The following is a 24,464-nucleotide window of genomic DNA, read 5'->3' as shown; positions in this document are numbered from 1 at the left end:
ACAAACGCCACAGGCATGAGGGAAGAACACAGGCAGCTTAGCCGCAAGAACACGGCTGACCACCCGGGACACTATCACCTGCGAACCGGGAAGAACAGAACCGGATCAACGCAAAACGCGCTCCGGACCCAAACGCCGTGGCACGCAAACAACAGCGAAGGGCCGCCACTGAACACAAAAACGACACACCCCCGGCCCGACCAACGAAGCACCAACAAACCCAGGACCCCTCCAGAATGCAGCAGCCCCACCCCGCGCCAGAAAAGATGGAGACTGCTGCCACCAAACAACCAAAACGCTAAAACCGAAGGAGCAAGAAAACTCAGCGACGCGACCCCCCAGAGGCAAAGGCCCAAAGGAAAGAGCCGACGAAAAAACACACCGGAACCGAAGGGGCACTACCAACCGAGGAGAAGACAGAGCACGCTGACCAGAGACCAGGATGGTGCAAGCGGCGCACGAACAGGCCGGAGGTGAAACGACGCACAAGACAGCTGACTAACGGTGCAGAAGCAACACCAAGACCGAAAGCAAGCTGAAGCGGCTCTGCCCGCGCTGCACGAAAAGAGGCGACAGTATGTGGCAAGACGACGGCCCCCAACCCCCACCAGAAAACCAAGCCGAGAGTAAACCAAGCTAACAAGAGTAACCACCTAAGAAGGGACAGGAAAAGGAAGGACCGCCAAAATACCCCATACTGCCGCCAAGAAAAGCACGCAGGTGGGACACCTACCACGAAGCCACCCGACCACCAACCGGAGGTGAGACCGCAAGGCAGAACATAAGCAGCCCCGACAAGGCCCCTCCGAGCCCAGGAAAAAGGCGGAGCCGCGGGAAGATCTCGGGCGCGACCACCGAAACCCAGGAGGCACAAGGAGATGGAACGTCTGCCGAACAGAAAAACTCCCCAAAGCATGCAAGCCCGCCAGGAGTTCAGAAACGACGGGTCCGACGCGAGACATCGCAAGACCCCCAAAAAAAAACAACCGGCAGGGCAAGCTAGGAAACCAAAGAAGGCGGAAGGGTCGCCGCCAGAACAGTACCCGAACCAAGGGGTACGAACAACTGCAATAGACCGAGACAAAGAAGCACATCACAGGACACAGGCTGACCAACGCCTAAGAACACACGCAGAACATCCCTGCTGCAGAGGAAGCAGGAAGAAAGAGCAGAAGCACAAAAACCCCAGGAGAACCACCAGGGGTGGACAATCAGGCAGGGACAGAAAAAAAACCACGCAATCCCCAGGCACAAAACGGCAGCAAAGTGCCACTCCACAACCGGACACAGGAACAAGGACACGCCACCGTGAAACACGGTACCAATGCACACGTGCAGCAGCAGCAACAGGCACCACTGCAACATGTAAATAGCAACTCCCTTCTGCAAAGGCAGAGAACGGAGCAGGCAGACCCCAGACAGGGCCAACGGAGACACAACAAAACCCTGCAGGCCCAGAAACCTGCACCAGGCGACCGACGGCAGAGAAACCCCGCTCGATACCTGCTGGATGAGGTACTGGGAGCTCTTTTACACCTGAAGCCCGGCCCAAGGCCAGGCTAGACTGGCCAGAGGGTGGCCCACCAGGCAGCTGCTAGGAGCAGTCCACCGGCCCACATACCCCCACAACCAGGACGGGCCGGAACTGCCATACGAAAACAGGCTAGTGCGCCCTGGAAGTCCACGGACGAACCAGCAAGAAGGCTTATGCTTGCAAGTAGGTCGTGTAACAAGCACAGACCTCTGATGGTAATACAGTGTTCCCCAAATGTGCCAATAGCACCACTACACTCCACTGGTACTATCCCGCAAGTTCTACCAGATAGGCGGGACCCAAGAGCCAGAGCTCAAAACCTGCAAGCACAGCCAGGAGCCTTACCAGGTGAGTACAGAACCAACCCTACAACCCCCACACCTCACAACATTAAAAAAGGAGGGTCCCCTGAATGACTCCAGCATGGGTTGGACATGCACATAAGGGGGACAGGAAGGGTTGAAAAAGGGACAGTCACTGGTGTGCGAACGGTCTCAGTCGTACAAAAATATACCTAAATAAAGACAGGTATATAAACAACTCTGCATCCAGCGCCCGGCCAAAAGACGCCAGACCGCAGAAACTCACCTGGCGAACGGTGGCACGAACTTGACACGACTCAACCGTGCCCAGAAGAACCAGGGAGCACCGCCAGGTGAAGACGCCAGAGCCGGACCACGCCGGACCCGCAGGAGAGCAGGGAGAGGCGAAGGAGGCGGTCCACACCCATGACACAGGGAAAACCGCGGTGTCCTCCCCAGAACTGGGAACCAGGACAGCCCCGGCGCGAAGGGGCACATACCGCAGCCAGGGAGAAGAACGAGAGGCGAAGCACTGTAGCAAAAAGGGCGCAAAACACCAGCACTGAAACACCGCCCAGACCAAAACAAACTCCACGGCGCATGTGCATAACACGCTGGCCGAACCGCACACCCTCTCTGTGGGAAGACGCCAGCCAGGACTACTGCACGAGAAAAGTAGCCAAAAGAGGAAGCAGGAACAATAAAACCGGCCAAAGAAGCAAAGAGCGCAAAAAGGAACCCAACCGGGCGACAAGCAGCCCAACCGGGCGACAAGCAGCCCAACCGGGCGACAAGCAGCCCAACCGGGCGACAAGCAGCCCAACCGGGCGACACGCAGCCCAACCGGGCGACACGCAGCCCAACCGGGCGACAAGTAGCCCAACAGGGCGACAAGTAGCCCAACAGGGCGACAAGTAGCCCAACAGGGCGACAAGTAGCCCAACAGGGTGACAAGTAGCCCAACAGGGCGACAAGTAGCCCAACAGGGCGACAAGGAAGAGGAGCCGACAGACGTTCCAATAATGCGGGAAGTAGCGAAAAACCTTCCCGTACCCTCGAGAACACAGAAGCCAACACTAGTCCCGAAGGCACACACAGGCGCACCCGAGATCAGAAGTCACGCAGAACCCCATCGAACGGGGAAACATGACAAAAACACCATCCCAAAAAGGGGTGGGAGGAAATATCCACCCACAGGACGGAACCAACCGACTCAAAGGCCAAGGAACCGAGCCCGGGGAGGGGCTGACGCCCAACAGCATGTACGGCGAGTGGGGAGGAAAGACCCCACTCCGCGTAACCACAAGCCCTGCCTAGAGGGGGATAAAAAAAAACCCACGGGGTCCAACGGGGCCAAGGCCCCCCAAGTCAGCCCCGCCCCAGCCCCGGGAACCAACACGACAGGCCCTGGGGCCGAGCCGTTCCCCTAAAGCCCCGGCCGTACCAGAAAACCGGGGTAGCCGTGAAAACACTAAGGAAGGGAGCCCACTAGCAGATTCATACAACACGGCTGGAGGAACAGGCTCAAATGCCCCCGTCACTACCCCGGAAGGGGAATTCCCCGAGACTGCCCGAGTCTCAACACCACCAAAAACCCCGCCCCGAACCTACAGATGGTAAGGAACCGGACGCAGGCAGGAAGGGTGATCCAGGGGAAAGACAAGGGGGCGTGGATGGAACCGAAGCAACCAACACCCCCAAGTCCCAAAACGAACTACAACGGGGCAGCCCCGGGGCTCCCGGGGAGGAAACCACGAGAACGTTGCCACCACCAAGGCTTAAGTGCAACGCCCCTGCTGCCCGCACCCGCTTCGTTAGCACAACCGGGTAACCAAGCCACAACGAGCAACCAAACTCGCAGGACTCCGGGTCGAAGGTGTCACCGACCCCACAGGCAGCGACGGAGGCAAAACAGAGAGTCACCCAGAGACAAAGGGCGAGAGCAACCCTCAAACTCGCTGGAAGCGAGGGGGGGACTCTGGGGTCACATCCATCGGACCCGCGCGCCCCCAGGGGTTTCCCAGGGTCCCGAGCGTTTACTATAAGAGGACTCGCGCTCAGGTAATCCCAGGCAGGGTACTGCTAACCGGCACCCAAAGCTACCAAACAACTTTCTAAGAGCTGAACCCCTGGGACGTGTAAACTCACGGGGACCTAGCAGGGGGTACCACCAGAAAATACTCAGAACACAAGGGACACAAGGGGCAAGAACGAAGGCAGACCCCCCCCCCCCCCCCCACCAGGTAGATAAACAAAAAGAAAAAGAAAACCCCGCAAGAGGACAGCGTACCCAAGCGGAACAGAGCCGGCCGCTATGATTGGTAAAGACAAGCTGCACAGCACCCTGCGCCCCTACCAGTGCAAACTGCCCCCTACCCTAAGGCGAACAAGGGAGACAGAACACTCGAGCACACAAAGAGTGGCCGAAAACCAAGCAGGGGCAGGACCCAAGGAACTTGTGGAAGGTGGCCCCAAGGGCAGTACTTACAGGGCACCTAGGGAAGGGAACCCTAGGCGCATGCAGCCCAAGTACTGGAGAATCACTCCCGACTCACGCACCACCTAGAAAACAGACACCACACTCTAGGTACAGTGCTGAAACAACCACTGGAGCCGGAGCACATAACTGTTGCCTATAGCATCAGCCGAAGAACTGATGGGTGGATAGTCGGCGTGGGAGGTCTGGGGCTCTCCCTTCCCCCTCCCGGGGAGGGGGGAGCTGCGCAGACAGCGGCGCGGTGACGTATGACGTCATACTAGTTTCCATGTTTTCTGTTGAAGAGTTCTATCCACTAGTTCGGCTTTAGGTAGCAATTTTCACCAGAATAGGGGTTTGTTTTGGAATGCTTACCTTTCTGGATGCTTGACCCGGTCGATGGCAGACATAGAATGCTTCCAACCACACGGGGGTTTCTATAGGCCATTGCTTCCCTTGCCTCTCTGAGGGGGCCAGGTTCTGGCCGTGGTCCCCGGTAGGCCCTAGAACTCCATACACATGACTGATGCCAAAGTCTGACATTAGCATATCAGCCGGTAAAGCTCCGGGGAGCCGGCGGGGCTCCCCCCAGAAAAAGCCAAGAATTTATTTCCTGCACACAGGGGGGGGTTGCCATATTTTGAGCCCGAGCAGCACAGTGACTAATAAGGATACAAAGGTTAGTAGAACAATAGAAAACTTCAAGAAATATTCAATTAAGGATGCAATTTACAACTAGGCCAAAGAATGGAGCAAGTTGAAGGTCACCACATTAAAGAATGCATGGAATAAAATTCTGAGTCCGGTACCTAGTTAGAATGAAGACAAAGATTACTATGATTTTGAGGGCTTTGATAATGTGATTTTTGAGACATTCAGAGATGCAGGTGAGGAAGATGTGCAACTTTCTGATGTGAATGCATGGTTAGATAATGATGCTGATGATCCAGGTTATGGTGAATTAGCTGATGATGAGATTATCTAGTCAGTTACTGGTAATAATGATGAGGATGTTGAAGAGGAAGATGATAGTGAGTTATCTATTCCATATGCTGCATCATTGCAAAAGGTTAATGATCTGCTTGATTTGGTTGCTGTAACTGATAATGAAGAGCTGACAGATTATTACCGGCACCTAAAGGACATGAAAGATATTATAATATCTTTGTGGTTGGCACAACAAAGAGACAAACTATGATTCAAAAGTTTTTGGTATGATTTCACAGAAGGCCTACAGGAACAGCACCCAGCACTAGCAAGGACACACCTGAGGATGCCCAGGCAACTGGACCAGCACCCAGCACTAGCAAGGACTCACCTTCCGAGGATGTCCAGGCAACTAGACCAGCACCCAGCACTAGCAAGGACTCACCTTCCAAGGATGCCCAGGCAACTGGACCAGCACCCAGCACTAGCAAGGACTCACCTTCCGAGGATGTCCAGGCAACTAGACCAGCACCCAGCACTAGCAAGGACTCACCTTCCAAGGATGCCCAGGCAACTGGACCAGCACCCAGCACTAGCAAGGACTCACCTTCCGAGGATGCCCAGGCAACTGGACCAGCACCCAGCACTAGCAAGGACTCACCTTCCGAGGATGCCCAGGCAACTGGACCAGCACCCAGCACTAGCAAGGACTCACCTTCCGAGGATGCCCAGGCAACTGGACCAGCACCCAGCACTAGCAAGGACTCACCTTCTGAGGATGCCCAGGCAACTGGACCAGCACCCAGCGCTAGCCATAACTTACCTGAGAGTACCAATTGAGCTGTACAGCACAGTTCTAATGACACTAAATGTACAAAGTGTAGTTTAAGTGATATATGTATACTGCAGTAGTGTGATTCTAGTGGTCTGTACTTTATGTACAGACTGTAGTGTATAATGCACATTTGTTAGAAAAGTTACTGTTCTTTAAACAATTTATATTGATATCATATGTGTGGCACTCTCAGGATATTGAGACTAACAAAGTTTGCACTACACAACTCAAAGTTACCCTAGTGTTCTAGTGCAGACAAGAATATTCAAGATGGCCGCCAGCAAGAGGAAAAACAGAGTTTGATTTTGGGGGATTCAATGAAGAAAGCATTGATATAAGCAGTCTACACAACAAGTTGGCAAAATTAGATACCATAGTGAACTCTCATGTAGAAATAATCAGTAAATTGAAAGAAAGTAATGACTAGTTGTGTAGCAAAGTTTTATGTCTTGAGGGTTTAGTGAAAGACTTGTGCAAGGACAAGACTCAATTGGAAACAAATTGCAAAGCCATGGAAGAGGAAAATAAACTCTTAAAAAATAGCTTTGGAAGAAGCAAATTTAAACATAAATGACTACAATAGGTTAAGTAAGGAAATTCAACAGGAGAAACAGCTTTTGTCAGCACAGATGGAGGAAGTTACACAGGGAATAGAACAGTGCAAGAAGGATATGCAACTAACCTATGCACAAGTGGCCAAGGAAAAGGAAAAAATTGAAGAAGCAGTAAAGGAAGCCAAACACTGCAGCAACCAAGATAAAACAAACATTAGGCTGGAGATGAGGAAGGAATTGGCATCTAACCCAAAGTTGGTACAAAACACAGTTGATCGGAGCAAGTCCCTGATAATTTTTGGTTGCAAAGAAAAGATAATATCTAGGTCAGAAAGAGCTGTAGAAGAAGCAAAAGTAGTAGATAAAATTGTTGGCCTCGTGGAAGGTCTTACTACCATAGAGAATGTCTGCGACTACAGGAGAATAGGCAGGTACGTAAAAGGAAAAGATTGATCTTTGAGGATCACCCTAAACGGTGCCAAATAGATGGAAGAAGTACTAAGGAATGCTAGAAAATTACAAAGTGATGAGGATGGGAAAGTGTGATCGTTAAGACGAGATCTTTCAAGAGAAGACAGAGAGAAGCTGAAACTAAACCTCATAGAGGTAAAAAACTAAATGAGAGCAGAAATGAAGAAGAAATCAATTCTTTTTTCTACAAATTGATAAGGGAAGGCAGGCCTGTAAAATGGTACAAAAAGGCAACCCAACAAAATTGCTAGAGAGAGGGGTAGTGATGAATAAGGAGAGGGGGAACATGTTCCTGAAAATAGTATACATCAATGTAGATGGAGTAAGATCAAAGATACTGGAGTTAAGTGATGTAATACAGCTTCAGACACCAGACATTGTTGCACTCAAGGAGACATAACTTGAAGATGTTATTTTAAATGAGGTCATATTCCCAAGAGGCTACTCAATTTGGAGACGGGACAGAAAAATTTGGAAAGGCGGTGGCATTGCTGTGCTGGTGAAAGTACACCTAATGGTGAACGAAATAATGATTGCCAATCCACGAGAAGTTGACGTAATAGCATTAGAGATCTCCTATGAGGATGATAAACTAATGATCATAAATGCACATAGTCCACCGCCATGCAACACATGGACAAAGGGGGAGCTAGATAGTGAACGAGAGGGTCTTATAACAATAATGAGAGAGTTTATAGTAAGAGCGGATAAATATAGATCACGACTTTTGATAGTCAGCAACTTCAACTTAAAATCCATATACTGGGAAGCATACAAAGCTAGAACAGAGGATTTTTGGACCAGTAGATTTGTAGACCTCATCCTGGAAACATTCTTGTATCAACATGTTAAACAAGCTACGAGGATGAGGGAAGGGGACGTTGTTGGATATTTCCAACACCGAATACAAAACTGTTGTATTCTCATTACTTATTACTAACAATACTAATTATTGTAATAAGTAAAATTAACAACACGTAGAATTCTCATGTACTAATAATTTCATCTGTGCAGTAGGCTAGGAGTCTCACGTCACCTGACGCCAGTATTGCGTCAGATTTCCTTACAGTAAACACATTATATCCAATGTATGTGAGAATTAAACACGATTCTCTATACCTAAGGCATTCTGTATGATAACTAATTGCAGATGAATTGACTTCCAACTAAATGCCGAATAGAGCGTTGGAGTCATAGCGTCTATCTCGTAATAACGTTAACGTCACCAGTGAATGCCATGGGGAGACATTAATTCCTCTCCCTTATATATTTACTATTCTTAAATTGGTAAATAATAATAATTTCCTCCTCTAAATAATAAACCCGTCCAGTCTTCAACGTTTCAAGCGTAAATGCGAGAAATATTAATGTTCGTGACAATAATTTGTTTTATGAACGCGGATGCGGCGTGGGTAGAGGAAGGCCAACTCAGTACACGCGGAGAGCCGCTCAGAGGCAGACCTGCGTATTCCGTACTCACAAGGAGACGCCATTGTCCAGCCACTAGGGCAGACGTTATCCATCCTCAGATGAAAGTCGCCACTGTGAGGCGTGAATAACCTTGCAGATAATATCTTCAGCTAGTGCTGGTGTCAAATAAGGAACCTTTTAACCTGGTTCTTGACGACACGTGACCGGCCAGCGAAGCGCGTCACTATCCAGGATAGGTCAAACCGGAGCCTGGGACGCAAAGCACGGCAATCTTAATACTTATACAGTGCCCACAGCTAAGTATAGTCCTTTATGTGATGCATCAGGTAAAAGTTTAATGGTAGCTGGGTGATTGTCCGTTATGACGCACGATAACATCTAATAACAGGTGATTAAATTCTGTCACCTGTAACTCTCAATTTCTTGAATATAGATTTAGTAGTTAAATTAGTTACTACTGTACATATTTGTCTTGCAGCACGAGAGAGGAACTCTCCATGCCGTCTTCTCCCATATTAATTCGTCCCTTTCGTCAGCCGACCGAGTCCAGAGAATAAGAGGAACTTCCATGGCTTGTCTAAAGGAATCATCATTAAGCTAAGACTATATTTTCTTTCATGATTCTATTGCAATTTCTTATGTGCAGAATCCCTCAGGATTAATATGTGGTTTACTGTAACTCTCATTGCTATACTCATAATCTATGTTTCCATCTATGGTAATGATAGCAGTTTCAATATAATTTTTATAGGATTAGATTATTATTAATTGAATTAGTGAACGAACCACACTAATTCCTGGACGTACTTACCTCCAGTAATAACCCCCCAATGTAGGTGCTTGAGGGCTTGATTCATTTAATAATACAACCCATTAATTATTTCTATGATCATAAATTCTAGTATTTTTATCCATAGTTACTGGTTTCATCTAGGAATTATTTAATGATCAGAAATTCTCAGTTTCCCTCTTTACTATAAAAGCGGGTGGTCCTTCGTAATTTAATTTACTACATTAATATTTAAATAATCAGATTCAAGCCCCAAATATCCCACATTATGGTCCTTATCGAACCGGATAGGCATTAAATCTATAATTAAAATATTAACCATTAATAACTAATCCTTGTGTGACAGAAGCTAGACTAACTATTTAATTAATTGTGTCAACTAACAGTGTAACACATCAGTTAGTCTAGATCACACTAACATAGCTACCTTATACATAGCTTTAGTGGGTCATAACCAATTACCCACAACATTTAGACCTACACTTCATACTGAAGTAGAATCTTTAGGTCACCAAGAGCAACAGCTCATAACCTTATAGTAATCACTAACACCAATTAAGTGTTAACCATTTAGGCTATACCAATGTTTCAATATATGGCTGTCAGCAGACTGTCCATTATAGCCTGAATCCATGTTATAATTACTGATTCACTCAAGTCAGTGGATCATTAACATTTAGGGATCCAGTATACTAATATAAATTACTGATCTCGTACTAACTAGTTAATCATTACTAACCCTGATAATATTTTATTCCATAATTAGGAGTACATTCAGGAGTTAGATAATATTTACGGCAGTAGAATACTTGCCAAACACAATTAATTCCTTTGTGTTCATTTAATTTCTTATACACATAATTACACAAGTGTATATTATATAAAATACCAAAAAACCCAAAAACACAGCACAATTATTTGCACATTACTGCACCATAATATAATCTTTGCCAACCTTAGGTAGGTAGCAATTTAGGCTGTGATTGTGTTGAATCTGGCACAAGCACAGACTAAATATAGTTGTAGTTTCTCAAGTAGAAATTCTCACGACTAGGCTTGAGCTAGTTAGTGACACATATATTATTCTTTTGTGCTGACCCTATCAAGGGTGGGATTAACCATTTATTGTGTAATTATTTTATTGCATATTTCTATGTATGTTTTTGAGTGTTACTGTAAGTCAACTACCCATCCGAGGCTGATTTAGAAGAGCTAAGCTGAGGAACACCTGTAGTGAGACCAAGGTACCACTCAAATCTTAGTTGCTTATTATTAGGTAGGTAGCTAACCTCTAAATGAGGTAAATTACAACCAGCCTCAAGAAATATCAGGCTGTCAATACTTATACCTGCTCTGCATCAAGGAGCAGACTATAGCTATACCACTAGCTACATAAGCCCTATCAGGCTCAATTTACCACAAGAATGAATCCTTTAGAAAGGAATGCAAGATTCTTGACAGCTCTTCAACGTCCCTTAGGAAAACTGCTTATGAAATGTCATTTCTGTGTCGAAACTGACCCAGGTGACGTCTATAGACTAGCAAGTTACATAAGGTACGCCATCCAAAAATATGATCATGTAAAGACTGTGATCGAGTCCCACAGGAATTTACTCCAAGTCGGTCATACTGTCTCAGACCACTTACGTCTGACAGAATCTGATCTCGATAACTATGAACATTCTGTTCAAACCAGGTTAGACCGATATAAGGAGGTGCTTGCGAGACAAGATATTCCCAAGTGGGTGGATCAGATCATTAATAGACCTGTATCCAAGTTAACACTCAGTTCAGATGAAATACCTGAACTACCTCAAGACGAGGAGAATCCTCTAATCAATGCTGATCACTATACAGGATCAACAACTGAAGTTCAACCTTCATTTTCTAACCTCTCATCTAATACCGCTTCATGTGATGATTTGTTTACAGAGTCTGATCAAATTTCAGACCACTCTTCTCAATGTTCCTTGGATTCTATAAGTTCAATACATAAGGCTACTGAATTAACTAGCCTATCACCAGAATCCAGAGAAACAAGTGAAGCTGCAGATGAAACAAGTGAATCTGAACCAGAAAATGATAAAGCTAATGCTGCAGCAGCAGTCGAAGCTGTAATCAAAGCTGAGGCTAAACAAGAAGCCTTAAGCAACACAAGTAATGGTCACAATTGCTCACAACAGCCTTCTAAAGTAAGTGCTAACAATGAGAAGACTATTATAAACCTTGTGCACCAATTATTAAATTTATCTTCACCAGAGCAATCAGTTGACTCTTTACAAGCCTTTAGTTTCCAGCTTGAGTCACTGATAAATTCTTTCAGTAAAGAGGTGGATCACCCAACTACTGAGTGGATGACTAAAATTATCATCCAGAGAAAATTGTCTGGTGACACACTTAATAAACTATATGTATGCCAGAATGGTAATACCCTGTCAATGCAGGATATATTTACAGGTTTGCGTAATATGAGCAATCATACAGCAGACCAAGCAATTAATGCTAAATCTGAATGCACCAAAACTGTACCTACATCAGTTTCCTTGCCTGAAACTCCTAAAGTGACACTGTCACTAGGTAACAAAGGTGCTAATAACCCATGTAACCAGAATCAGTCAAATACTGATTCATCAGTGAGACCTAAGAGTCCCACAGGTGCTCCTATGAGACCTAATAGTCCAAAGAGCACTCCCAAGAACCTGTTAATGGTTCCCCAGAGTACACCAAGTACTCCCAAGAGAATAAATAACAAGCAAATGCAAACAGCAAAACCATCACAACCTGCAAATACTGTTTTACCTAAAACGGTAACCCCTAAACGAACTATAGGATGGGGAATGTGCTTGTTTTGCAATCAAAAACATTCTCTGTACAAATGTACTAATTATCCTAATAGAGACACAAGAGTCAGACGACTCAAAACAGTTACATAAATGTACTAGGTGTCTCAAACCACATAATGTTAACAGCTGTGACACCCCACTGAACACCTGCAATAGGTGTAGAAGGGGCAAGCATCATGCGGCACTGTGCAAATTAGTTGGGACTAATTATGTCACTCCTAGAATAGGACGTAGAGAATCTACACCAGTACAGTGCTGCAAGGTGCGAGATGTGTACAGCGTAACTACACAAGCATCTCAAGTGGATGCTGCCCTGCCTACTGCCCAACTTCAAGTGAAGAACAGAGGAACCAAGATCACCATACGTGGACTATTTGATCAAGGTTCCCAGAGAACTTTCATTACTCAAAGGGCAGCAGAGGCACTTAATTTACAACCAATAGGACAGGTAAAATTAAACTTGTCAGGGTCCATGATAAATCGAGGAACCCATGAATTCACAGTAGTTCAACCGCTTGTACGACTAGGTAGTCATGCCAAGGCTGTCCAAGCCATTGTTGTAGATCAAATACCTTTAGACTTAAATATTAAGGGTCTGGGGTACACAGCCCACTTCCTGCAGGAACGTGAAATTAATTTGGCTGACAACAAGTTAACGTCTGACCGCCTTAACAATGTAGATGTACTAGTAGGAGCCGACTACTATTACCAGTTCATAACTGGACATGTTAAACGATTGGGAATGAATATGCTCCAATCTGCAGGTGGCTACTTACTTACTGGTAAAGTTCTGAATGTGAACAAGCCTAAACCTGCCAATAATAATAAATTAGTCAGCAGTAAATCAATTCTCCAGCAGCAAGCTAAAAGGAAAAACACAGCTGAGTAATAAACTCAGATTGAATGTAGTGCAATTGATACTCGCCGAGATGTTTCATAGCTCTCAGTGAAAACCAATGGTCCGTACTCAAACAAGTACAAGTCACAACGACCAAACCATTGAATTCACTGCAGACCTAGAATTATTCTCGACAAGTAGTAATTGACCACACTCAGTCTTCCTAGTTAAATTGTAATGTTGGGCTAGAGAATCTAGTACCCCCTAGGTAATTAATAATGTTAGGCTAGAGAATCTAGCACTTAATGCCACTGGCATTTCCTGAATTTAGTAATTCTATGAAGTCATCAAGCAACTTCAGTAATTACAAATTCACTAGGACCACTGGTCCACTATACTTGCGCTTAAAGGTTTGCCAAGAAAACCTTAATACCATGTTTTCTGCACTAAGAGTTAGTGATAAATACTTGCATTAATTGTTTGAGTTGTTTTTTCTTTCATTTCTGCTTATTTAGTGTAGGAACGCAGCATGAACAAACTTGCAAACTTACTAATATGTAAGCGAATTTACAGAGAACTAATATGTTTAATGCATTATCGTTAAACATTAGCATTGTTAATTAACATGCTTCCTGAGCTTAATATAGCTCACCTTAGAATTAACGTAATAATATGAGTGCTTGTTCCCCATGCGTACGAGCTTAATATTGCTCGCCATGATAATTGAATAATGCAAAACTCCACCTCGTTAATTCGAGTTCACTGAACTCACCCTGTTAGCACTGCTAACGAGCTCACTGTAGCTCACCCTGTCAACACTGTTGACGAGTTCACTGTAACTCACCCTGTTAGCACTGCTAACGAGCTCACTGTAGCTCACCCTGTCAACACTGTTGACGAGTTCACTGCAACTCACCCTGTTAGCACTGCTAACGAGCTCACTGTAGCTCACCCTGTCAACACTGTTGATGAGTTCACTGCAACTCACCCTGTTAGCACTGCTAATGAGCTCACTGTAGCTAACCCTGTCAACACTGTTGACGAGTTCACTGTAACTCACCCTGTTAGCACTGCTAACGAGCTCACTGTAGCTCACCCTGTCAACACTGTTGACGAGTTCACTGCAACTCACCCTGATAGCACTGCTAACGAGCTCACTGTAGCTCACCCTGTCAACACTGTTGACGAGTTCAATGTAACTCACCCTGTTAGCACTGCTAACGAGCTCACTGTAGCTCACCCTGTTAACACTGTTAACGAGCTCACTGTAGCTCACCCAGTAAACACTGTTGACGAGTTCAATGTAACTCACCCTGTTAGCACTGCTAACGGGCTCACTGTAGCTCACCATATTCACGAGTTCAATATAGCTCGACCTGTTAATGAGCTCAATACTGCTCACAATCTTAATTCGAGTACTTTGCTCACAATTAGCTTAGTCCCTTACTTAGGTAGGTTAGAAATTCAAACCATTTATTTAGGTAGGCTTAGGGACTTTAGTAGTGTCAACTGAGTACTAGCCTAATCTGTACTCACCATTAATTACAGTTGACTATACTTATAGAGACTGATTTAATAAACTCAAATTCATGTAAAGGTGATTTCGTATTAACCAGTTTACAGTGTCAAGCCTATGAGCTGCCATTTAATTAGCTCATAAGTCAGAATGACTAGGCTGCTAATCTCACTGTCGACTCAGAATTTTCCTTGATTTTAATGAATAAACTTTTCAGTTCTCTACTTTTCTATTATTTTAGCTAGTTAGCAAATTATTTGTACCATCAGTCAGAATGACTACTGCACGGCAGTGCACATTAAATTCAATTTCCTCATTTGAATTTGGGGTGATCGTGATACTGCGTGATGTTATTGTCTAGTAACTCAATAGTTACAAGTCACAGCGACCCTAGACAGTGACCTTACTGTAGTGGTATAGTCTCCTTGATCTTGAAGGACTAATAATACTTTACTGTATAATCATACAATAGTGTTATCAGTTCTTAGGAACTTATTCTGAGTTTGCCTACGATTCAGCAGCTACGTAATACACCATTACATGTCACTGCGACCCTAGTTGTTGAGTTTATTGTGAGCTTTAGAGTGTTCCTGATTACCGATAACTTAATCATTTAATGTTTCAATATTTAACACGTTTCCACTAAGGGAAACTACAAGCCTATTATAGTTCTCAACTAAGAGCAATTCTTTAATTATTGTGTAGGCTATAAGTAACATGTTTCATTTACATGTAATTAGCAAGACTTAAGTTCTTGTAAGTCCTTGATCAATCCGGGACGTTCGTTATGTGTGTACCAACATACTAACATATTAACATACTAATGTACTAATCTTAATATCACTTCGGGATAGGTCAGTACAACACGGTACACTACGACCCTAGAATCCTCCCCCCAGAGTTATGTTGGATATTTCCAACACCGAATACAACACTGTTGTATTCTCATTACTTATTACTAACAATACTAATTATTGTAGTAAGTAAAATTAACAACACGTAGAATTCTCATGTACTAATAATTTCATCTGTGCAGTAGGCTAGGAGTCTCACGTCACCTGACGCCAGTATTGCGTCAGATTTCCTTACAGTAAACACATTATATCCAATGTATGTGAGAATTAAACACGATTCTCTATACCTAAGGCATTCTGTATGATAACTAATTGCAGATGAATTGACTTCCAACTAAATGCCGAATAGAGCGTTGGAGTCATAGCGTCTATCTCGTAATAACGTTAACGTCACCAGTGAATGCCATGGGGAGACATTAATTCCTCTCCCTTATATATTTACTATTCTTAAATTGGTAAATAATAATAATTTCCTCCTCTAAATAATAAACCCGTCCAGTCTTCAACGTTTCAAGCGTAAATGCGAGAAATATTAATGTTCGTGACAATAATTTGTTTTATGAACGCGGATGCGGCGTGGGTAGAGGAAGGCCAACTCAGTACACGCGGAGAGCCGCTCAGAGGCAGACCTGCGTATTCCGTACTCACAAGGAGACGCCATTGTCCAGCCACTAGGGCAGACGTTATCCATCCTCAGATGAAAGTCGCCACTGTGAGGCGTGAATAACCTTGCAGATAATATCTTCAGCTAGTGCTGGTGTCAAATAAGGAACCTTTTAACCTGGTTCTTGACGACACGTGACCGGCCAGCGAAGCGCGTCACTATCCAGGATAGGTCAAACCGGAGCCTGGGACGCGAAGCACGGCAATCTTAATACTTATACTCTTAATACTTAGCCCACAGCTAAGTATAGTCCTTTATGTGATGCATCAGGTAAAAGTTTAATGGTAGCTGGGTGATTGTCCGTTATGACGCACGATAACATCTAATAACAGGTAATTAAATTCTGTCACCTGTAACTCTCAATTTCTTGAATATAGATTTAGTAGTTAAATTAGTTACTACTGTACATATTTGTCTTGCAGCACGAGAGAGGAACTCTCCATGCCGTCTTCTCCCATATTAATCCGTCCCTTTCGTCAGCCGACCGAGTCCAGAGAATAAGAGGAACTTCCATGGCTTGTCTAAAGGAATCATCATTAAGCTAAGACTATATTTTCTTTCATGATTCTATTGCAATTTCTTATGTGCAGAATCCCTCAGGATTAATATGTGGTTTACTGTAACTCTCATTGCTATACTCATAATCTATGTTTCCATCTATGGTAATGATAGCAGTTTCAATATAATTTTTATAGGATTAGATTATTATTAATTGAATTAGTGAACGAACCACACTAATTCCTGGACGTACTTACCTCCAGTAATAACCCCCCAATGTAGGTGCTTGAGGGTTTGATTCATTTAATAGTACAGCCCATTAATTATTTCTATGATCATAAATTCTAGTATTTTTATCCATAGTTACTGGTTTCATCTAGGAATTATTTAATGATCAGAAATTCTCAGTTTCCCTCTTTACTATAAAAGCGGGTGGTCCTTCGTAATTTAATTTACTACATTAATATTTAAATAATCAGATTCAAGCCCCAAATATCCCACAGACGTTCCCTCCATGCTAGATTTTATATTAACCAGGAAGGAGGAAGAGATATTTGATATTCAGTACCTTCCTCCCTTGGGTAAAAGTGACCATGTCTTTTTGGGAATAAACTATGCAATGCGTTATAATCTGGAAGAAAATAAGGAGGTTGAAGCAGTTGAAAAAGCTGACTTCAGGAGAGGACACTATGGCGACCTTAGACATTTTTTTTAGTGAGTATAATTGGACAGACTTGTTGCTAGACAAGGAAGTAAATGAGATGTATGTCAAGTTTTGTGAAATATATGATAAAGGCACAAAAAAAATTATACCAAAGCAGAGATACACAACTAGGAAACAGGATTGGTTTGACAGAAATTGTGAGAGGGCCAGAGACCAAAAGACACAAAAATGGAATCAATATAGCAAGAGGCCAAACCCCCAAACATACAAGCGATACAAAGACGCGAGAAACAACTACACGTCAGTGAGGAGAGAGGAAGAAAAAAATTTTGAAAAAGAAATTGTGGACAAATGCAAAACAGAACCAGGTCTATTCTATAAATTCATAAACAACAAATTGCAGGGTAAAGGATAATATTCAGAGGTTGAAAATGGGAAATAGATTCACGGAAAAAGAAAAAGAAACGTGTGAAACATTAAACGAAAAGTTTCAAAGTGTGTTTGTACAAAATGAAATCTTCAGGGAACCAGACACAATAAGAATTCCAGAGAACAACAGAGCACATAGAGGTGTCTAGAAACGAAGTGGAAAAAATGCTCAAGGAGCTAAGTAAGAACAAAGCAGTTGGTCCAGATGGAGTTTCACCCTGGGTTCTGAGAGAATGTGCACCTGAGCTCAGCATTCCACTTCAACTGATTTTTCAGGCATCCCTGTTTACAGGAGTTGTAGCTGATGTGTGTGGAAAAAGGCTAACATCATTCCAATCTACATAAGTGGCAGCAGGGAAGACCCCCCTCAATTATAGACCTGTATCATTAACAATTGTAATTGTCAAAATATTGGAAAAAATAATTAAAACTAAATGGGTAGAACACCTGGACAAAAACAATATAATATCAGACAGACAGTATGTTTTTCAATCTGGAAGATCCTGTGTAACGAATTTACTCGGTTTCTATGATCGAGCCACAGAGATTTTACAGGAAAGAGATGGTTGGGTTGACTGCATCTATCTGGACCTAAAAAAGGCTTTTGACAGTTTCACATAAGAGGTTGTTCTGGAAATGAATATATTGGAGGGGTGACAGGTAAGCTTCTAACATGGGTGAAAAATTTCCTGATAGAAAAATGAGGGCCGTAATCAAAGGCAATGTGTCGGATTGGAGAAATGTCCCAAGTGGAGTACCATAGGGTTTAGTTCTTGGACCGGTAATGTTTATTGTTTACATAAACGATCTACCAGATGGAATACAGAATTATATGAACATGTTTGCTGATGATGCTAAGATAATAGGAAGAATAAGAAACCTAGATGATTGTCATGCCCTTCAAGAAGATCTGGACAAAATAAGTATATGGAGCAATACTTTGCAAATGGAATTTAACGTGAATAAATGCCATGTTATGGAATGAGGATTTAGAGAACATCGACCCCACACAACCTATAAATTATGTGAGAAATCTTTAAAGAATTCTGACAAAGAAAGGGATCTAGGGAAAGTTCTAGATAGAAAACCGTCACCTGAGGACCACATTAAGAACATTGTGCAAGGTGCCTATGCTACACTTTCTAATTTCAAAATTGCTTTTAAATACATGGATGGTGAAATACTAAAGAAATTGTTCACGACTTTTGTAAGACCAAAGCTGGAATATGAGGCAGTTGTATGGTCCCCATAACTTACGAAGCACATCAACAAACTGGAAAAGGTGCAAAGACATGCCACTAAGTGGCTCCCAGAAGTAAAGGACAAGAGGGGTCTGTCTAATTACCACAAGCTACGCAAGCTTCACAAAGCTTCCTGGCAATACGTTTGTAATGAATAAATATGATATGTTAGGTTAGGCTGACCTAACCTAACCTAACCTAACCTAACCAAACCAAACCAAACCTAACCTAACCTAACCGACGCTTGGATCGTCGATTTTATTTGGCGTCACCAGCTCTTTATTTTCGTCTAATTTCTTAATAAAAATATACTTTTTCAGATTAAAATTATGTTTTCTCATGTTGTACATTCAGCACCAACATTATAATGAGTAAATATATCATATTTATTCATTACTAACATAAGCTTTCTGAAGCTTTGTGAAGCTTGTGTAGCTTGTGGTAATTAGACGGACCGGACAAGAGCTATGAGGAGAGGTTAGAGGCATTAAATATGAAAAACTAGAAGATAGAAGAAAAAGAGGTGATATGATCACCAAGTACAAAATAGTAACAGGAATCGATAAAATTGACAGGGAAGAATTCCTGAGACCCGGAACTTCAAGAACAAGAGGTCATAGATTTAAACTAACGAAACAAAGCTGCCAGAGAAATATAAGAAAATTCAATTTTGTAAACAGAGTGGTAGACAATTGGAATAAATTAGGTGAGGTGGTGGAGGCCAAAACCATCAGTAATTTCAAAGCGTGATATGTATGACAAAGAGTGCTGGGAAGATGGAACACCACGAGCATAGCTCTCATCTTGTAACTACACTTAGGTAATTGCATTTAGGTAATTACAACTCAACTGGTAAGGTAAGTACAGTACTGCAACGTGCCATATCAATTTATTTCATTTCAATATACATTCTTTGTTATTTAAATTTTTCATAAGGCAAATGTGTACTGGCATATGCATTAATGTGATTGTATTTTTTTTTTGGGGGGGGGGGAGGGGAAAGGGTGTTGCTGGGGCCGAATGGATGGAACGAATTCCACACTGGAATAAATCGGCTATGCCTCATAGCCGAGGACACACTGTATTACTCATTTAATTTCTATATTTACTGTCAACATTTAATGTCATCTAATTTCATGCATTTCTTTGATAAAGTGTTTACTCGTGTCCTTTATGATCTTCGTTATTTGTAAGTGTTGGCCCCATTAACCTTAAATTATAGTATGTTACTCTATGTTCTGATTTGTTAAAAAAAAAATGTTATGAGGAGCAGTTCACTTGCTTTTCTAAATTACAACTTGTATTTCCATTCTATAATTAATGCAAATAAACTACTGTACTGTTGCTAGAACTTCTGACTCCATAATGTAATAGTCTATGCTTGTCATCCTTAAGTATCACCTTCTTTGTATTAATTTTTTATTTTCCTGGAACACTCTCATTTTGTTAGCTTACTACTCTAATAGTATTAAGTGTTTTACCTCGTCACAACATTAATTAAACAACTTTTATATTATTAATAATTTTTGCCTGAAACGCTTTGCATAATAGTAGCTTCATTAGTATATGTAACTCCTGTCTCTTCACTGAACAATACTCTTATGTTCTTTGTACACACAATCTTTTGAATAAATAATAATAATATTATTATTATTATTTACACACGGAAAATCACACAAAAGTGATATACATCAATGAGAAAATTCACTCGGGCTGTGAGATGAGGCAAACCTGCAATGTTTGCATTACCTCATAGCCTCAGCGGATTGTTCATTGATGTATATCACCTTAGTGTGATTTTCTGTGTATCTGAAGTTGTGCATACAGTGTTGAACTACAGTACTTTATCCTTCACCTGAGTGCTTAGGGGTCTTACATAAAATTTGGACTGGCTTCAGGACTTCCTGTGATATCAGGATATCACAGACTTCCTGTGTTATCAGTAGAAATCCGATTATAAAACTTTTAGGAAGTCAGTAGTGGTAAAGTGGTAGAGTATGCGACTGGCAATGCCTTGGTTGTTGGTTTGCAACACCACACAGTCCCAGTGGATTTTCGTATTATTATTATTATAAAAATGATCATATTCGATAGACCAATGTCCACACCCCAACAATGCCATAGGCCTATTTCCACACCCCAACAATTGCATGTTGGGGTGTAAGACAATGGTGGAGCAGAAAGTACTCCAGTACTTACGGTGGATGATGAGAGTGCGAGGAACAAGGTGGTCAGGTGGAGCCAGTGACTCCTTCCTTCAACAGTTTTGTCTCTCCCTCGTGGTATATCCTCAATGTCTTCAGTGGTGTGGCCTCACTACACACTTACACTGCCACAAGTGTCCTGAGAGTACTGTGGGAGGAACAATTTGGCGGGTATTGTGGACACAGGTCTTTAAGACAGGCGAACTTCACGAGTCGTGGAGACGTGTATAGCAACCTTTGTTGTGATGACGTCACTCGCTCGCTCGCTTACTCGCCACGTCGCTCTTCCCATTTTCTTTGGTTACTGATCTTTGCCGACGTTAAGTGTACTTCATATTACCCGAGAGCCACTAATACTAGTGACCTCGACGAGGACAGGAAGCTGGCGGCTTGTCAAAGGTTCCATCCATTTGCCCAGATAATCTTTTCTATCTGTATTTTAAAACCCAGTAGAGTTTTGGCGTTTACCTTGCCTACTCTTCAGCGAGTGGACGGTTCCATGGGTTTACAACATAGAGGTGAAAGAGCATCTCCTGTTTTCTGTCCTACATTGTGGCTTGTTGAACTCGAACCCGAGAATCTGACCTTTTGAAGAAAGTGTCCAGATCGACATCGTCCAAATTGTTTAGTATTTGAAAGGTTTCGATGAGCTCCGCCCTGTCATGCTGGTTTGCAGTGTTATATATTTATTTATTTATTTATTTATTTATACAAAAAGGTACATTGGGATTGTGAGGATACATAGCATAGTAATTACATTCTTGTAAAGCCACTAGTACGCGCAGCGTTTCGGGCAGGTTCTTAATCTAAGAAAATTTTAAGTAGGTAAATACTAGCAAAATTTATAAAAATGATAACAGATACATAGCAAGAAAAAAAAAAGATGAGAAAAATTTGTAGGTATATTAAGGCACATAGGTAGCTCAGATTGATTGCAATGACAGCTTGAATGGTAGTTAACAAAAATTAGTAGGCACAATACAGTATATAGCTTGCCCAAAAGCACATAAAAAGAAGACAGCAATGAACACAATGATAGAGTTGTTTGGATTAAGTACATAAAGATTGGGAGATTTGGTAACACTAGATACAAAGCAAATTTAAAGCTCAGCGTGGGAAACTACGAAGATGAAATTAGGTACTTTTTGGTTTTGTTTTTGAATGGGGCAAAAGTTTGACAGCTTTTCAATTCATTAGGGAGTGAGTTCCATAGACTAGGTCCCTTTATTTGCATAGAGTGTTTACACAGATTAAGTTTGACCCTGGGGATATCAAAGAGATATTTATTTCTGGTGTGGTGATAATGGGTCCTATTACATCTGTCCAGGGAGAGTTTCAGAGCAGGATTTGCATTTAAGAACAGGGTTTTGTAAATGTAGTTGACACAAGAGAATGTGTGGAGGGAGTTAATATTTAGCATGTTAAGGGATTTAAACAAGGGAGCTGAGTGTTGTATGAGAGCAGAGTTTGTTATAATTCTGATAGCAGATTTTTGCTGGTTGATGATGGGCTTAAGGTGGTTTGCAGTGGCTGACCCCCATGCACAGATACCATAATTTAGATAGGGATAGATTAGTGCATAATATAGTGAGAGGAGAGCAGAGTTAGGAACATAATATCTGATTTTAGAGAGTATACCAACTGTTTTAGAGACTTTCTTAGTTATGTGTTGAATGTGGGTGCTGAAGTTGAGTCTCTTGTCTAGGAATAAGCCAAGAAACTTTCCATCATTTTTATTACTAATGTTAATGTTATCTATCTGTAGCTGAATTGCACTCGATGATTTGCTTCCAAATAAGATGTAGTAGGTCTTTTCTATGTTTAGTGTTAGTTTGTTAGTTGACATAAGTTGACTTTTTTTAATTTATTATTCACAACATTGTTTAGGGTATGTGGGTTGGAGTCTGAATAGATGAGAGTAGTATCATCAGCAAACAATATAGGTTTAAGAATATTAGAGACATTAGGCAGATCATTGATATATATAGGAAATATAAGAGGTCCTAAGATGCTGCCCTGTGGCACTCCAACGGTTATTGGTAGAGTGGAAGAAGTTGCATCATTGATGGTTACACATTAGTGTCTGTCACTAAGATAGGATTGGATATAGTCCAGAGCAAGGCCTCTGATTCCATAATGATGGAGTTTAAGTAAGAGGTAGTTGTGATTAACAGTATCAAAGGCTTTTCTTAGGTCAATGAAGAGTCCAATCAGAAATTCATTTTTGTCAAGGGCTGAGTAGATTACGTCAAGGAGATTAATGATTGCATCGTTGGTGCTCTTTTGGGACCGGAAGCCAAACTGGCAGGGGCTGAGTATGTCGAATTTTACGAGGTAGGAATAGAGCTGTTTGTAGATAAGAACACTGTTTTTCCCAAAAACGGTGGGTTTTCTGAGGGAAGAGAAAACGTATGTCTGGAAGCTGACTTTAACCGCCCAAGCTGTGCACGCAACGTGCCGAGGTTATAAAGCTCGGCGTGCAGACTGTGTGGCCCCTCTTCCCGTCAAGCAAGCAGCTGCTCACTTACAAAACGCTGCTCACTGCTGCTTAGCGAGTCGTAAACACAGAAGTTTAGCCCGCTCAACTGTTCCCCCAGCATGGACCCTACACCAGTCCCTATCGACAACGACTCAGAGCGACCCGTCAGGGGCGTCCTGCCCTTCTCAACATACAAGGTACAGTGTTTGTGTCTGTGTTGGCGCGCCACGGTCCCTCCGTGGCACACCTGGCGCGCCCCTGAAGCACGCCTGTTGGTTCAGCCTTGGCGACCAAATGCAGGTGCAGTGGACCTAGAGGGGGAGGTGACCCTCGGTGTTGTTATGGGGCACTGGTTTTTTCTCCAGTAGGTGGCTGTTATTTGAAGCACAATCGGGAGGAGGCCTGTCCACCCCCCCCCCCACCCCCCACCTCCCCAATCTGCTCAGCCCTGTACCTTAAGCTCCCTCACCCAGTCGACGTAAGGTCTGCTGCTTGGGCGACTTCTGTTGTGCCGTTAATTATTATCTATGTTCTTCAATTTTCCAGTTCAATTTCCACAGTCAACAATGTAGCACTCGGCGTGTACAGTCCTAATCAACCCAAGACGCTACAGCTTCGACACAGCAGACAGCAGACTACGACCGCATCGAGCCGCCACGCTCTCGCTCCCCGAGTTCAGACACTCACAATTCTCAATCGAGCCGCCACGCTCTCCCACATAGAGCTCCACGACTCCGGCCACACTCAGCTCTCTGCTCTGCTCCAGGCTTCGACTCAACGTCTACGACACTGCTGTATCCAGGACTACTAAATAAATATGAAACTCACTAAACACTGTGTAACTAATCAACCCAACAAAGTAATATAAACGTACGTTACTATCCACAGTCTCTGTACCTAAAGCCTACTAATTC

The 24,464-nt window shown here is 43.1% G+C and overlaps 1 protein-coding gene across 2 annotated transcripts in view; it reads right to left on the bottom strand.

Moving 5' to 3' along the window:
- Positions 1-24,464, bottom strand: part of LOC138371377 (uncharacterized) — a 613,305-nt gene that overhangs the window by 112,745 nt on the left and 476,096 nt on the right. Inside the window, exon 1 of one of the 2 annotated variants that reach the window (XM_069336160.1) lies at positions 21,067-21,354. The exons of the other annotated variant lie outside the window; for it this stretch is intronic. The gene's annotated coding sequence lies outside the window, so the exon portion shown is untranslated. Of the gene's footprint in view, positions 1-21,066; positions 21,355-24,464 lie in introns of those variants that run through there. 2 annotated transcript variants of the gene reach the window in all.

The sequence above is a fragment of the Procambarus clarkii genome, chromosome 35 (genome assembly GCF_040958095.1).
Source record: "Procambarus clarkii isolate CNS0578487 chromosome 35, FALCON_Pclarkii_2.0, whole genome shotgun sequence".
In the NCBI taxonomy this organism is placed as follows: Eukaryota; Metazoa; Arthropoda; class Malacostraca; order Decapoda; family Cambaridae; genus Procambarus; species Procambarus clarkii.
The sequence above is the reverse complement of the archived record's forward strand: the minus strand, read 5'-3'. Positions and strand labels throughout refer to the sequence as shown.